The sequence below is a fragment of the Lissotriton helveticus genome, chromosome 4_1, assembly GCF_964261635.1.
Source record: "Lissotriton helveticus chromosome 4_1, aLisHel1.1, whole genome shotgun sequence".
NCBI lineage: Eukaryota > Metazoa > Chordata > Amphibia > Caudata > Salamandridae > Lissotriton > Lissotriton helveticus.
Genome location: NC_136063.1, coordinates 2,104,768,233 through 2,104,784,736, shown reverse-complemented (window position 1 = coordinate 2,104,784,736; position 16,504 = coordinate 2,104,768,233). Strand labels below are relative to the sequence as shown.

The window sequence follows — 16,504 nt, the reverse complement described above, 5'->3', positions numbered from 1 at the left end:
ACAACAAGTAACATCATACTTACAACAAGTCAGGACCATTGGCTTTGTCAATGGTTGTTAGTTGCATAAGATAAATAAGCAGCAACTGCGGCTTGTATATTACATTTAAAAAGCTTCCACATAAAGCCCTGGTGACATTACGACAATGCTGCTGCTCCTTAGTTCCGAAAAGAGAAGAGAAATCCAGTGAGAAAATCACTCTCTTTAAAGGCTGTCCCTTTCCCTATAACGCAAGAAAAAAACTGACCCCCTGTGCCAGGGCACAAAACAGAGCCCGATAGAGACCCGTTTCGAGGCCTCCTTAAAAATACTGCCGGTGCTAAGACCCGGTGCGACCGGGCCCACTTAAAGCCCTGCCTCTAACATGATCAGACTATCTCTAAATACACCTTTTTTATAAGGCAAAGTGAGGATGGCCCTGTGTGTAAGTCGGACAGAGTGAGCCGCTATTAATAGCGAAGGCTCGTGTTTTAGCCCCAGGGACGAGCAGGAACTGAATGCGGCTACTCTGTATTTACCGCAAGGGAATATAATTTTGTATTCACGGCGTACCCCGAACTACAAACGTCACGTTTGTGACGTCAGTTTGTAGTCCTGAGCGCTTAGTACATGAGGCGGGTCTGATGCAGTGCCCGCGAGAGTCTCTGCTTGGAAACAACGGATGTGAACACTTTGTGAAATTCGATGACAACTTTCTCTATCCTGGTATGGTGCGTAAAGCATGAGTTTATTTGGTCAATTTATAATTACGGCACCCGATGGTAAACAGATAAAGGGAGTTGCTTCTCGGACTTGATATTGGTGTTGTAAATAAAGTTCTGAGTCTTTATTTAAAAGAAGCGTGCTTTACGGGTCTTTGCTTTTGAACCAATGAGGTGTGTTTGATTCGTTGAGGTGTATCTATTGGGGATTTTAAACACCTGGTTCTGAATAATGATGTAGTTAAAAGGATGCCGCCTAGTCCGGTCGGCGCCTCCCCCTCGACTCAGTACATGCCGGAGATACCGACGGAAAGGTAGGCTTCAGGGGCATTTACATAATCACCTTGTTTGTATTCTGCCTTAAGGGAAGGGATGCGGCTAGGCTGGTGGCTTATAACAATGCTTTGGCTTGACAGTATGACCTCAACTAGAGCCCCCCTGAGATTCTAGTTCCTATGAAGGGAATTGTGAAATTGGCGAGAACTCATGGCAGACACAATAGGATGAAAGGTAAGCCGTAGTTTATTTGCTCTGACAAGCGTAGGTACAAAACGACCCCAGCCACAACAGGTGACAGCTTCACTGTGACTCCACGGCGCTCGCCTTGGAACCCTGGTCGCGGTGACATTCTAAGTAATGTCACCGCGAGCAGTTCCATTGTAATCCGAGCTGCCAAAGAGGGGTGAGGACGGCAGTGGAAGATACCACACATCCCCCTTCCCTACAGAATGAAACATCAGAAATGAAACATAAGAAAACAGGTGTACAACAGAAAGCTACATCATCACATATTGCTCTAGATGTCTGGGCGGTCTGGTCACTCTCCGGCTTGCCCTACCACCTGGGTGAGGGACCGTCCCCTGTTCCCTGGGAGGGAAACCCTTGCTCTTCTCGAAATTGTTTACACGCCCTCCTTCCCTACAGGAATCCTGCCCAGGGGGGGTGATACCTCACAACTCTTCCCAGGTTCCAGATCTTTCCTTCCTGGGTCTTTACAGTATTCCTAAACAATTTAGTAATCTTAGTGGGCCTACTGTATTCAGACCAACTTGCCCTCCCAGTAGGTGTCCTGATCTTAATATCGTCTCTGACTTTGAATCCTGCCTCAAGCGTTGAGTGGAGTCTGTCAAACCTTTCTTTCCTCTCAACCACTGCTTCCCTCTGTCTCTCTAGTCCTTTCGCTTCTTTGGAGTGGTCTGACCATCCCTTGTGCCACCCCATCCAGCCAGGCGACAGTTTTGTGTTGGGTATTCTCGCTCGGAGCTCAAAAGGGGTGATGCCCGTTGTTTGGTGGGGGGTAAACCTGTATGCTTCTACCCGTCTCCATACTTCTTCCTTCCAGTTCATGCCGCTGGTTTTGGCCAACTGAGTGCTCTCTTTGAGAGTCTTATTGAAGCGTTCGACCATGCCATTGGTCTCCGGGTGGTACAAAGCACAACGTTTGTGTGTGATTCCCCTCTCCTCAAGGAAGTCCTCCATTTCTTTCGAACAGAGTTGCACCCCATTGTCCGTGAGTAGACTTCTAGGTTGTCCCTCTCTACTGAATAACTCTTGTAGGAACTCAATGACGGTCTTCGTTGTAATTTCGCTTACAACCTTTACTTCCGGCCATCTGGAGTACAGATCCATGAGCACCAGAATGTACGGCGTGCGCACTTCACCCGTCAGCGGGCCAATGATGTCCAACGCCAACTCTTCCCAAGGTCCTGATGGGGGTGGCCTACACACCATTGGAGGCGTGAGTTGTTTCAGCACTTTGTTGCTGATGCTGCACGGGATGCAGTCTCTTACTTTTCTTTCAATGGCGAGGTCCATGCGCGGCCACCAGTAGTCTTCTCTCAATCTTTGTTTGGTCTTGGTGATGCCTAGGTGGCCATCATGAGCCATATCCACCAGATCTTCTCTCACGGCCGTGGGAGGTACCAACCTTGTCCCCCTGAACAGACAATTGTCGACCACAGACAGCTAATCTTTGACAATCCAGAAAGGCCGTAGAGCGTCTTCCCGCTTATCTTCATGTTTCCATTTGCTTTTTACTCTTTTGCACACAACATCCAAGACCTCGTCAGACCTCAGTGCTTCTTTCCACGTTTCTTTTCCGATGGCTCTCTGATTATAGCACACACATTTTCCTCTTGGTAGTCTTCAATTTCCTCTTCCACTATTCCCTTCGGTTCGTTCTCATCATTATCCCTTATCAGTCGTGACAAACAGTCTGCTGCAAGATTTTGCGTTCCAGGGACATATTCAACACGGAATGTGTATTCTTTGAGACTTACAACCCAGCGTCTGATCCTGCTGGGGATCGCATCCAGGCCCTTCTTACCGAAAACCTCCACCAATGGCTTGTGGTCCGTCCGAAGAATGAACTTTGTGCCCCATAGAAAGTCTCTGAATTTGCCCAAAGCCCAGAACACCGCCAAGGCCTCTCTTTCGATCACGGAGTAATTGCTCTCTGACTTCTGTAGAGATCTTGAGGCGAAAGCTATTGTTTTTTCTCTGCCTGTTCCTACTTGGGTGAGGACCGCCCCTAGCCCCTTGGCACTTGCGTCGGTGGTGACTACTGTCACACGACTGGGTATGAAAGATTTAAGGCTGGGTGCTTCTGCGAGTGCGTTCTTCACATCCTCAAACTCTCTTTGGCACTCGTCGCACCATATGAACACTGCGTCCTTTTTTAGTAGCCGTCGCATCGCAAAAGTCCTTCCTGCAAAGTTCCGTATGAATTTGCTGTAGAATTCCAGCATTCCCATGAAGGACTTGACTTCATCCTTGCTCTTCGGAGGCACCAAGTTTGTAATGGTGTTCTGGAGCTCTGCTTTCAGACGGATTCCCTCTGCTGTTACTTTATGACCCAAAAAGTTTAGTTCTTTGCAGCCAAACACACACTTTTCGCTTCTCACAGTTAATCCTTGCGACCTAAGCCTGGACAGCACTTGTCTCAACCTCTTGTCGTGTTCCTCATGGTCTTTGGCGAACACCAGTACATCATCCTGGTAACATAAGACGCCAGGGATCTCTCTCAAGATGTTCCCCATGATTCTCTGGAACACGGCTGCCGCCGATACCAAGCCGAAAGGCATCCTCCTGAACTTGAATGCGCCCATGGGCATGACAACCGCCGTGAGTTCTTGCGACTCCTCGTGCAGCTTGATCTGAAAATAAGCAGAGGTAAGGTCAAGTGTGGAGAAGACCCTTGCGCCCTCTAGCATGCTCATCATCTGGGTGATGTTGGGCAGTGGAAACTGGTCGACCACAACCTCCTTGTTCAAGGCTCTAAGGTCAATGCACAGCCGAACCGACCCATCCTTTTTCTGGGCTGCTACAATAGGCGCAAGCCACTCTGTCGCTTCCACTGGTTCGATGACTCCTGCCTTGCACAGTTTCTCCAATTCAGCCTTCACCGCTTCTTGGATGGCAATGGGTAGCTTCCTTACCTTGGCTTCCACTGGCTTTGCGTTTTCCTTTAGTTTGATCTTGTGGCAGTAATTCTTCAAGCACCCAAGTTCTTCACTAAATACTTATTTGAACTCCGTCACCAAATCTTCCTTTGACTCTTGTACTTCTTGTATCAAGATTTGGGGATTGCTATTTGGATTGAGATAGACCCCTAACTCCTTCTGTGCCTGCCAGCTCAGGATGTTGTCTCCGACTGTAGATACATAGACCTTGGACACTGTTGTCCTGTCCCTGTATTCAACTGTGTCCCAGAAATAACCCTTCATAGAGATGGGGCGACCAGCATACCCCCCGGGCCTTACATCCATCCTTCTCAAACTAATCTTCCCATTAGACACCCGTGAAAATTCCTTTGCACTGATGATTGTTATTCTCGAACAGGAATCAAACAATGCCTCTACTTCAGTACCCTTTACTTTTATGGTGTCTTTGGGGCTGCAGGCCTGACCTTCACCTACTTGCACAACAATCTCGTCACATACTGTGTCTTTGGGGTTACAGATCTGACCTTCACCCACTTGCACGACTATTTCGTCACATACTGCGTTTGTCCTGTCCTTACTCAGTTTGCTAAATCCCTGTCCGCTCCTGCAGTATTGCCTGAAATTATCTTTCTTGCCGTACTTGTTACATGTAAATTTGAGGGCCGGGCACTCCTTGTCATTGGCCATGTGCCCCTGTTTTCCGCATCTATAACAGGTACCCTTGAACGACCATCCCATTCTGCTGTCTTTCTGCTCTTTCCCTACAATTTTCTGTCCTTTGACCACAGACACCGCCTCACATTCAGTCACGACTTCGCTCACTTTGGGGTTGTCATCGCTATTTTTCTCACCACTGTCCTGTTTGATTTCACTGACACACTGCAACATGTGTTCTACCTGTTTTGCAACTATTATGACGTCCCTCAGTGGTGGGTCATCTTTCAACCATAACTCCTCACGTACGCGCTCTGTCCTACACGCTAACACAAACTGGTCCCTGATCCTTTCTTCATTAGCGCCTCCAAACTTACATGTCGCGGCAAGTTTCTGTAGGTCCGACACAAAATCTTCTACAGACTCCCCTTCCTTCTGTACCCTTTTTAGGTTTCGACCTGGCGAAAAGCTGCGCAAGCAGCGGTTCGCGCAGGCGAAATCTTTTGTGAAGAGTATGGTGCTTTGTTACGCCTCTCACTTCCATTGGCTACCTCCATAAATGGAGGCTAGCCATTGGAAGTGAGATCTGCCTGTCATAGTTCGAGGCGATTCGTGGGCGTTTCGGCGATGTTTTTCTCATCCTGCCTCTTTTCTGACGTCATGTGGCTGTGGGCGTGTATTTTATTTTTTTCTCCCGTGATGTTTTCGTCTTTTTGGAAGTGCCTTTAGCCGGAGTGGTCGGCGAGATTTACGTTGCCAGGAAGTTGTTGTGATTTCCGATCAGGTAAGCAGCATTTTGTTTATACTTTTGCTCCGTGTTCCGTCTTATGTCGTCTCCCCTTTGTGTGTCTCGTTGCTGTCGTGTTCCAGTTAAAGGTAAGTGCTAGGGAGTGCAGAGTGCTAGGGAGTGCAGAGTGCTAGGGAGTGCAGAGTGCTAGGGAGTGCAGAGTGCTAGGGAGTGCAGAGTGCTAGGGAGTGCTAGGGAGTGCAGAGTGCTAGGGCGTGCAGAGTGCTAGGGCGTGCAGAGTGCTAGGGCGTGCAGAGTGCTAGGGCGTGCAGAGTGCTAGGGCGTGCAGAGTGCTAGGGCGTGCAGAGTGCTAGGGCGTGCAGAGTGCTAGGGCGTGCAGAGTGCTAGGGAGTGCAGAGTGCTAGGGAGTGCAGAGTGCTAGGGAGTGCAGAGTGCTAGGGAGTGCAGAGTGCTAGGGAGTGCAGAGTGCTAGGGAGTGCAAGGGAGTGCAGAGTGCATAGGGAGTGCAGAGTGCATAGGGAGTGCAGAGTGCATAGGGAGTGCAGAGTGCATAGGGAGTGCAGAGTGCATAGGGAGTGCAGAGTGCATAGGGAGTGCAGAGTGCATAGGGAGTGCAGAGTGCATAAGGAGTGCAGAGTGCTCGGGAGTGCAGACTGCATAGGGAGTGCATAGGGAGTGCAGAGTGCATAGGGAGTGCATAGGGAGTTCAGAGTGCATAGGGAATGCAGAGTGCACATGGAGTGCAGAGTGCGTAGGGAGTGCAGAGTGCGTAGGGAGTGCAGAGTGCGTAGGGAGTGCAGAGTGCGTAGGGAGTGCAGAGTGCGTAGGGAGTGCAGAGTGCATAGGGAGTGCAGAGTGCACAGGGAGTGCAGAGTGCACAGGGAGTTCAGAGTGCACAGGGAGTTCAGAGTGCAGAGGGAGTTCAGAGTGCAGAGGGAGTGCAGAGTGCAGAGGGAGTGCAGAGTGCAGAGGGAGTGCAGAGTGCAGAGGGAGTGCAGAGTGCAGAGGGAGTGCAGAGTGCACAGGGAGTGCAGGGTGCACAGGGAGTGCAGAGTGCATAGGGAGTGCACTAGGGAGTGCAGAGTGCATAGGGAGTGCAGAGTGCATAGGGAGTGCAGAGTGCATAGGGAGTGCACAGGGAGTGCAGAGTACATAGGGAGTGCAGAGTGCATAGGGAGTGCATAGGGAGTGCATAGGGAGTGCAGAGTGAGTGCAGAGTGCATAGGGAGTGCACAGGGAGTGCAGAGTGCACAGGGAGTGCAGAGTGCACAGGGAGTGCAGAGTGCACAGGGAGTGCAGAGTGCACAGGGAGTGCAGAGTGCATAGGGAGTGCAGAGTGCATAGGGAGTGCAGAGTGCACAGGGAGTGCAGAGTGAGTAGGGAGTGCTAGGGAGTGCAGCATGCACAGGGAGTGCAGCGTGCACAGGGAGTGCAGCGTGCACAGGGAGTGCAGAGTGCACAGGGAGTGCAGAGTGCATAGGGAGTGCACTAGGGAGTGCAGAGTGCATAGGGAGTGCAGAGTGCATAGGGAGTGCAGAGTGCATAGGGAGTGCAGAGTGCACAGGGAGTGCAGAGTACACAGGGAGTGCAGAGTGAGTAGGGAGTGCTAGGGAGTCCAAAGTGCACAGGGAGTGCAGCGTGCACAGGGAGTGCAGCGTGCATAGGGAGTGCAGAGTGCATAGGGAGTGCACTAGGGAGTGCAGAGTGCATAGGGAGTGCAGAGTGCATAGGGAGTGCAGAGTGCAGAGTGCATAGGGAGTGCACAGGGAGTGCAGAGTGCACAGGGAGTGCATAGGGAGTGCAGAGTGCACAGGGAGTGCAGAGTGAGTAGGGAGTGCTAGGGAGTGCATAGGGAGTGCAGAGTGCATAAGGAGTGCAGAGTGCATAGGGAGTGCAGAGTGCATAGGGAGTGCATAGGGAGTGCAGAGTGCATAGGGAGTGCAGAGTGCATAGGGAGTGCAGAGTGCGTAGGGAGTGCTAGAGAGTGCAGAGTGCTAGAGAGTGCAGAGTGCGTAGGGAGTTCTAGGGAGTGCTAGAGAGTGCAGAGTGAGTAGGGAGTGCTAGAGAGTGCAGAGTGACTGCAGAGATTAAGCTAATGGCAATGTAAATGACAATGCCATTTATTTATCTGTTTTCAAAACCAACACATAAATACAAATTTTGTCATTTACAATGCCAATAACTCTAACTTTTCCAAAGGCGAAACCATTGCATTGTAAATGCTTGTTCCGAAATGGTACCTCTCCATTATTGTGCTAGTCTTGGGAAGGTAATGCATATCTAATTTCTTAAGACTGATTTCTAACTCATTCAGGCCTCTCGCTTCCTGTGCCCCCAGTTCTGGTAGATGATCCAACCGCTCGCCTTGGAACCCTGGTCGCGGTGACATTCTAAGTGATGTCACCGCGAGCAGTTCCATTGTAATCCGAGCTGCCAAAGAGGGGGGAGGACGGCAGTGGAAGATACCACACGAATCTTAATAGTTTGGGTAAGGAGGCATACAGTGAAGATGTCGCCTTTCTTATGGTATCTTGATTTTGGGGTGGAGCTGTGAACGAACTTGCTTCCCCCAAAAAACTAAGTAATGTTATGCATTCTAGATGACATTCACAGACACTCCCCTGAAGAGATCACAACTGAAGAATGTTTTTTTTTTTATAAATCTTTTTATTAACAAAACGACAAAGAAAAACACATTAGGGGAAATTGCCAGATCTTGCAATGGACATCAGTCCATTTCCATACTTCAAAATAATAAACACAGTATGTAGGTAAGAGATCAAGGGGACACCTGCGCCTCCACTTCCTCTGAACACACCGTGGGCACACAAATATCCCTGCGGTATTGATTCCAGGCCTCCCAGACCTTCCCCCACTTCGCCGGACACCCCCTAGCTACATAAACTGACCTCTCACTGAACATGCACCAGTCCAGATCCTCCTCCCACTTGTCGATCCGAGGGGGATGGCTGGCTCCCCACAACTGGGCGATGTTTCGCTTAGCTATCATGCATACCAACATAACCCACTGTTTCCGAATGCAGACAGATCCTTGGGTTCCCAGACATTCAGAATACACCTGCGCGCTTCTGGCCGTATCTCCACACCCAGGACCTCCCTTAGTTTTTCGTGTACCCCCTCCCAATATGCCGCACCCCAGAACAATGCCACAGAATATGCATAAACGTTCCATGCTCCCCGCATCCCCTCCTACGCTCCCCGCCCTCCGGGCGACCCATATGGACCAGACGAGGCCCGGTGACATATGATCTGTGGAGAATTTTTAGTTGTACTAATCGAAGCCTCATCTGTATCCCTACCGTCCGTGGAGAGGAAACCGCCTCCCGCCAGTCCTCATCATCCAACTCTATTCCATCCTCACCCCAGTGTGTTCTCAGGAGGACCAGTGGATCCTCCGTATGATTAATAAGCTTCTTGTATATTAGGGAGATGGTTTTATCGGGGAGATGGCCGTCTAGCACTCGGTCCTCGAGGGGGGAGGCGTCAGGAAGCGACGCGTCCTTGGGGATATTGGCCAGTAGGGCATGCCAGATCTGGAGGTAACGGCAATGTTCACGATCACGGAGATGGTATTGCTGCTGAAGGGAACTGAACGGGAGAACTGTCTCTTTCCCCCATACATCTTTAATCTGTGTAATCCCAATGAGATCCCACTTGTCAAACCCCTTAGTTTTCCGTAAGCTACCCAAACTCTGAGTTCCACAGCGGGGTGGCCAGTGTGAGTCTCCCTTCTCACTTGAGGTGCCTATTCGCCGCGTGCCACACCTGAACGGCATGTGCCGTTGGTCTAGATAGAGGAAACCGACAAGGTCTAGCATAAAGCACTCTGGTGAAGTCGCCGCCCGGAACCTGCCAGCGGTCCATAGCATACCCTGGGTCCCCAGGAGGCCCGTATATTGCATGGTTCACTCCGGCCAACTGGGAGGCCTAGTAGTATTTCTTCAGGTCCGGCAGGCCTATACCCCCGTCATACCAACGGAGAGTGAGTTTGGAGAACGCCACACCAGAAGCGAGAGCGGGAGCGCCTTCTAGGGTGCCACGTCACCTTTAAATCTACTCAAGGGGGCCCGAGATTGTTGTCATATCGTAGTTTCGGGCCAAGCATGACGTAAATGCCTAGGTATCTAAACCCAATCGACTCGATCTATAACTGGCAATTTTGTGGAAGAATCGGTGTGTCACCCCTAAGAACGAAGAGTCTGACTTCGACCAGTTTATAGCAAAGCCAGAGTACCTCCCAAAAATGGCTAGTACGTCCCAAAAAGATATAAGAGATCCCCTTGGGTTGGTGAGGTAAAGCAGGATCGCATCCACGTACAATGAGATTTTGTCCTCCCACTCCAACGTCCACCGTAAGCAGCGGATCGTACGGTCCCACCGAACCCATGCCGCCAGGGGCTCCAAAGCCAAGGCAAACAGAAGCGGGGACAGGGGACAGACTTGTCTCATACCCCTGCTGAGGAGAAAGTCAGCTGACTTCTGATTATTCACTACAACCCTCGCCAAAGGCTGGGCATAAAGGAGGCGCACCCAACCCACAAACCCAGAACCAAAACCAAGCTTCCCCAACACCGCGAATAAATATGACCACCCTACTCTATTGAACGCCATGGTGGCATCTAAGGACACCAAGACTGCCGGCTCCTGAATCATCATAGCACCCCGTGTAACCACCGCAAGTTAAGGGCTGTGTTGCGGCGAGGCATGAAGTCGGATTGGTCCGGATGTATCAAGGCGGTGAATTGATTCCGGTCCAGGGAAGACATGGCTTGGCAGTTCGGTCTGGACGGTTCCCATGAGGCACAGGGTCAAGACTGATTTGCATATGGCCATGTCTGAACTGGGGTGGCTTGGTGAGCAAAATAACAATGGATTAAACCCAGATCTGTGACTGGGGTGAATTTTTTGGCATTGTGCAACATTCCGTCCATCATCCTGTGTGTTTTGGTGATAATCTTTTGCCAATCTCATCGCCAGCAACCTCGCCAATATTTTGGGCTCGGCGTTCAGAAGGGATTATTCCCGAAATGCATTGGGTGACTTGCATTAAAAACGTGGCATGAGGAAACAGTGATTCTCCTGTGTTTTTTGAAAAGCAAAGGAACCATGAAAATGGATAGAATGGAAAACAAACAGAGAAGTATAAGTATGAACACTACTGGTTTAAATTTGGGACAACTAAAAAGATTGATTAAGAATTTGATTCATTAAATTCATTATAATAGGTTGTGCAGCTATGGAGACAGAAAGGTGTGCCCTTCGGGTTTTCTCCTGTAAGAGCACCACGTCCGGGGAGTGCCGTCGGACCATTTGGCTCACCATACCCCTCTTAAGTCTGTCTCCCAAGCCATTGACATTCCAACTAAGCACACTTATCCCTGATCCCCGTCTAACATTGGACATTTAACTGGTATGGAAGCAGTCCGCTCAAGACATTGTCTCCTGAAAAAAGGAAAAAAATGGGTTGCATAGTGCAAACTAATAAACAAACCATCGAAATATGCAGACAATTCTGTATACAATACAACCCCGACAGTAAGAAACCCGATCACTCCCAACCCCCACACCCCCCTCCCTAGACCCCTGCATACGGCTGTCGCCCATCCCCAACTAGCAGTGTGCCGGTCGCCCAATACCTAACCTACAAACTAATTACAAGTAGTAAATGGGAGGAGAGCCATTGCCCCCCCCCCCAAACCCCTAACCACTGTCTCTGAACCCGGGCCGATCCACAGCCGCTACGCAGTCAGCAAAATGCAGCTAGGAAACTGGCTGCAGATCCACCTCACCACCCGACAATCCAAAACAGTTAGTGATTTCCAGCGGCCTTCATCACTCCTGCTGCTCCTCTCCTCCCCCTCGGTCGTGCCCCTCCCGCTCCTCTGAGTGTCTGCTATCGACCCAGTCCGATGCCACCTGAGGGTTATCGAAAACGTAGGTCTTCCCTTCGATTTCCCCACGCAGACGAGCAGGATACATCATGGCGTATTTAAGTCCCTTGTCTCTAAGTTTCTTCTTCCCTGGAAGAAAATGTTGCTGTTATTTCTGTACCATCTGGGTGAAGTCCGGGAAGAAGGAAAGCGTGGCATTCTCATATCGCAGGGGCCCCCCCACGAGGTGCCTGCAGGATCACATCTCTGTCGCGAAAATTCAGGACTCTCACAATCATTGGGCGAGGGAGAGCCCCAGGCCTGGGCCTCCCCCCCCCCCGGTACCTTGTGAGCTCGCTTGACCATGAAAAGTTACTCAGCTCCTTAGGCCTTAGGCTTGAGGTGGTTCAGGATGATATCTTCCACGAACAGTTCTGGCACCGGGACGTCCGATCTCTCGGGCACCCCAAGGATGTGGATATTATTGCGTCTGTCCCTCCCCTCGTATTCATCGAGCTTCCGATCTGTCAGGTCTCGGGAAGTCTTAAGATCACGCACCTCCTGCTGCAACAAATCCACATCGTCGATTAAGCTAGCAGTCTTGAGATCGAGCAATTTTACTTTTTCACTGGCTTTTGTGAGATCCGCTCGTATCAAATTAACCTCGATCGTGACGGTGTCGAGTTTGTTGTCCAATGCTTCCATCTTAGAGCCTAGGGAGGACTGAACAGTATTTATGGCCGCCATGACGTCTGTGAGTGTGGGTTCCACGGTAGAGCCCAGGGATGTTCCTCCTGTCGACTGGGTCCGACTAGAGTCCGTGGGGGAGCCTTTAGGCATAGTGTATCGATCTAGTTTATTGGATTGAACATGTTTCGGCCCCCTCAATTTACTGGAACCCCACCAGGGTCTGAAACTCTGGGGCCCTCCTAGTGACCCCCCGCTGCCCCGTGACCGGCGATAACTCCACCGCAAAACAGGTGCCTGATGTTAGTGGAAGCCTTCACGCCTCCGGGGGTTAAGCCGGAGCACCACCATCCGCACCAACAATTCCAATGGCAGAGCAGGCTTCTCTATGGGGCAGCCGCCGCCCCCACACCACGGAGTCTCCCAGCCCCGACCACAAGATATCTCCTTCGCAACGTCCCCAACAGGCAGCAATACAGGGGTTCAGGTCTAGAAATCGCCAATCAGACAGGCACCCAGGGGGCTCACCCCATCACGCAATCTATGAAAAGCACCCGCAGTGTCTTGCCGGCCAGGCCCCCGGTGCGCTGCAAGGAGATCAGCAATGGTCCAGCTAGCATCAACCAGCCACTTAGAGGCCATACAATTACTTCTGCTGCAGCTCACAGGGCCTCAGTGCTGCATCCAGCACCACTCCAAGAACGAGCAGGACCGGGTCGGGCTAACCTCTAGGTCCCTTCACAAAGCTGCAACATAAGCCTCTCCCAAAGATCGGGCGTCCCAGCTGCCGATGGCCTCCCATTCAGAGAGGTACAATATTGTCTCTGCAGGGACGCCCGCATGCTGCAGCCGTCGGGAGCACGGGCCCCCCGCGGACACGAGCCGCGGCACTCAATACCTGCAGTCCGGAATGTCCGCCGCCTCCATGAGGCAACACGTCGCCCCCCCGCAGGCCAGGAGCCGGGGCACAAGCGCAGCTGCACTCAGACGGCGGGGCCCGCTAGCGCACTTCCCCAATGCAGCGTAGAGCCGGCCCGTGTCTCTTACTCCACATCCAGCGCTCATCCAGTTCGGGTCCGCAGTGCGGGGCCGGAGACCTCCCGGCGATGGTCACAATCCTCCCGTGTCCCAGTTGCCTTAGTGCTGGCTGTTCCCTTTCAGCACCCTAGGTCGGGGCTGCACCGGCAACTTCCGGTGCGAGGCCCCGATGTTGGTCACTTCGGGGTCGGACGCTGTTGTCACGATAGTTAGAGGGTGAGTAGGCAGCCGACTGCCTGGCGGCGCAGCTCCGGCCCAGAACCTTGCAGGGGGCCCAGGAGCACCGCAAACTGCATCGCGGGGGCTCGGCCGTCGGGCGGTGGGGCCCGGCTTCAGGATATAGAGCAGGATATGTGTGGTCGAGAGAAGGGTTCGGCAGAGCCGAGCCTTCACATGGCCTTCTTAGTCTCGTATGTGGCTCCTCTCCCTGAAGAATGTTTTTAAATATGATATATAAATTGGAGTGAGACAAAATATTGAGGCGAGTGTAGATGTTGTGAGGAGGTTTCCGAGTGGGGCTTTCTGAGTATTCCAATGTAATTGGAAAAAAAAAATGTTAAAACCAAGTAAAGATGTAGAGAAGAGAGACTGGTAGGAGATGTGTCTTGAGTACTCTTGACTGATGGTGATTTGTAATTTTTGATGGTAATATGCAATATGGCGTTCAATCATGTACTGTGCTTCTGTGATTTCATTCAATAAACAAAGTAAAAAAAAAAAAACAAGTAAGGATGACGGCACAGGTGAGGGGTGGAAGGTGTGTGGGTAAAAGCAATGAGCGAGTACATTACCCCTTTTCCCCTTTTCTTCCCTCCCCATTTTCTTCCCTCCCCATTTTCAGAGCGGGGCCTCTTTATCCTGAGCTAGGTCCAGGTGAGGTGAGGTGAGGTACAGTCCCCGATCAAGACAGGTGAGACATTAATGTTTGCTCTATATTTTCTGAGATTAAGCAATATTAAGCCATTAAGTGGCTCTTTTGCGCAGTACCATACAGAGTTTTTGATGTTGGCTCTTTTGCGCAGTACCATATAGAGTTTTTGATGTAACAGTGAATTAACTGGGATTGTATTTATAATGTTTTTCACAGATGCCATCTGCATCGCTTAAGTGGAGGATATGTCACAGAAGGTTGTATCTATTCCAACCTTATGTTATTTTGTTTTTCACTTTTTCACTTGTATTTGAGAGTGATTGAAGCAGAAGAAAGTATTAAGAACAGAGGTCCTGACAAAAGCCTAGGGCACACTTACCCTATTGTCTTAAACATGTTGGCCTTACTAAATCTGGCAGTTATTTGTTAATACTGCCCCTTTTAAACTGTTCTGTTTTTAGATTAGAGGGTGAGGTGATAACTCTAATAAAGTCTGTATTTTCTCCTCCTGATTCTATTTTGATATCACACACTTTTGTTTTGGTTTGCACTGCTCTTTTGATTCCCTTGTGATCACAGACTGAAAACACTGCTTAGTCTGGCTTATTCCTCTCTGGGGCCTGACAGTAGATCCCTTTGAGCAAATCCCTCTGATTGGAAGTCTGTCTCCTTGATCAGGAGACATATCGTCCATATTGCTGGATAAACAAATGATAAGATTGATCACTTTGATAATTGATGGGAATCCAAGCTCTGCTCAATGATCTCTGGCCCCTTCATTACTTTTGCTTTTTCTACTTTTTCACTTTACTTTTCTTAAACTCTGTTGTTGGATATCTATAGCCCTTGATGGCTTGTTGTTGATTGGATCCCCAGTTCTGTTGGTTAGTAATGTTATGTAAATTGGGGATTGGAACTGTGGCTGGTCACTAAGATATCCCTTTGACCCTAATTGCTCTGTTGTGTTATTTGATGAAAGGATTTTAAATGCCAAGTCGTAGTGCCAGTAAAACGGTAAACACCTGCTCTACAGTGGCAGGCCTAAGATAGGTTTAAAGGGCTACTTGGCACAATCAATGCTGTAGGCCCACTTGTAGCACTTAATTTGCAGACCCTGGGCACTCTACTAGGGATTTACAGACAAATATGACAAACAGGTGCATACCAACTATACCATGTTAAGAAAAGGGAGGACATGTCCTTTAGCACTAGTTAGCAGCGATAAAATGCTCAGAGTCCCAAAGCTAACAAAAGAGGGTCAGAAAAAGAGGAGGAGAAAAGCAAAAAGTTTCCATTTTCCAATAGTAGCGTTCCCTGGTCCCCCGCTGTTAGAACATGTCTTTGAATTTATTGTCATCTAACTAATTTTGCTTGCTGATGGAGGGATGTGCGGGGAGTCATCAAGCTGTGGTTGATCAGAATGTTGAAACTATGGCAGTTTTTCATCAGGCAGCCTGGGGGCATGAGCAATATGTTTATATTTAGGGAATTTGTTGAGTGCACATACACCGAAAGGTCTCTTGGCGCCAATGGAGTTTGGGAGCCGTCCTGAGGTCAGAGCTATCAGTAAGCTTGGGTTAACAGCCAGGTTTTATTTTATTTTCTAAACCCCATGTAGTCCGGTGTTAATCTAATAGCGCTCGGAAGGGAGTTCCAAAATTTGAGGCCAAGCATGGAAAAGCGTGAGCCACCCATTCTCTTGCGCTTTATTCTAGGAATGGTCAGCAGATTCATTGAGGTTACTCTTACCTTCCGTTTGGGAAGGTATGGTGAGATCTTTGAGGAGATGAATTTAGGGCCCCTATCGTGGAGTGCATTAAAAGTTATGTAGCCTGTCTTGAACATAGACCGCTGAACCACTGGAAGCTAGTGAAGCTGCTTCATAAATGGCTTAGTGTGGCAATGTCTTGGTTGCTTGAATATTAATCAGGCAGCTTGGTTCTGTATCACCTGAAGTTTGTGAGTTTGGTTAGCTGGTAGGCCCAGATAGATGGCATTGGCGTAATCTAGCCTGGACATGGTCATGGCTAGCATGATCACTGTACCTGCCTCCCTAGTGAAGAATCTCCTAAGTTTCTTGACATTTCTTACCTGATAAATACATGAAGATGTAACCAGATAAATCTGTGCGTGCATAGATAGGTTGGCATCAATTTGGATGCCCAGGCTCTTTACAGAGGTCTTAGGCGTATGTGGAGTGCCCAAGGTAGCTGGCCAATGGCCTGACGGCCAATGATGAGTCTGTTGTTGGAGATGATTATCTCTGTTTTATCCGAGTTCAATTTGAGGTGATTATGACATATCCAGTCTTTAATGACGAGCATGGTGCTACGAAAAAATACTTTAGAGTCCTCTGTCTCATCTCATGGAGAAATCATCTGCATGCGTCTGCGTAGTTATAGACCTTAACCCTTATGCGCTGGAGGGAGCTGATCAGGAGGCTGATGCAAAGGTTGAACAAATGGGGGGGA

At 49.8% G+C, this 16,504-nt stretch overlaps 1 long non-coding RNA gene across 1 annotated transcript in view; it reads left to right on the top strand.

Moving 5' to 3' along the window:
- Nucleotides 1-634: 634 nt before the first annotated feature.
- Nucleotides 635-16,504, top strand: part of LOC144829541 (uncharacterized) — an 80,520-nt gene continuing 64,650 nt past the window's right edge. Inside the window, exons 1-2 of the long non-coding RNA XR_013610698.1 lie at nt 635-710; nt 14,004-14,072. This is a non-coding gene — a long non-coding RNA (uncharacterized LOC144829541). The remainder of the gene's footprint in view (nt 711-14,003; nt 14,073-16,504) is intronic.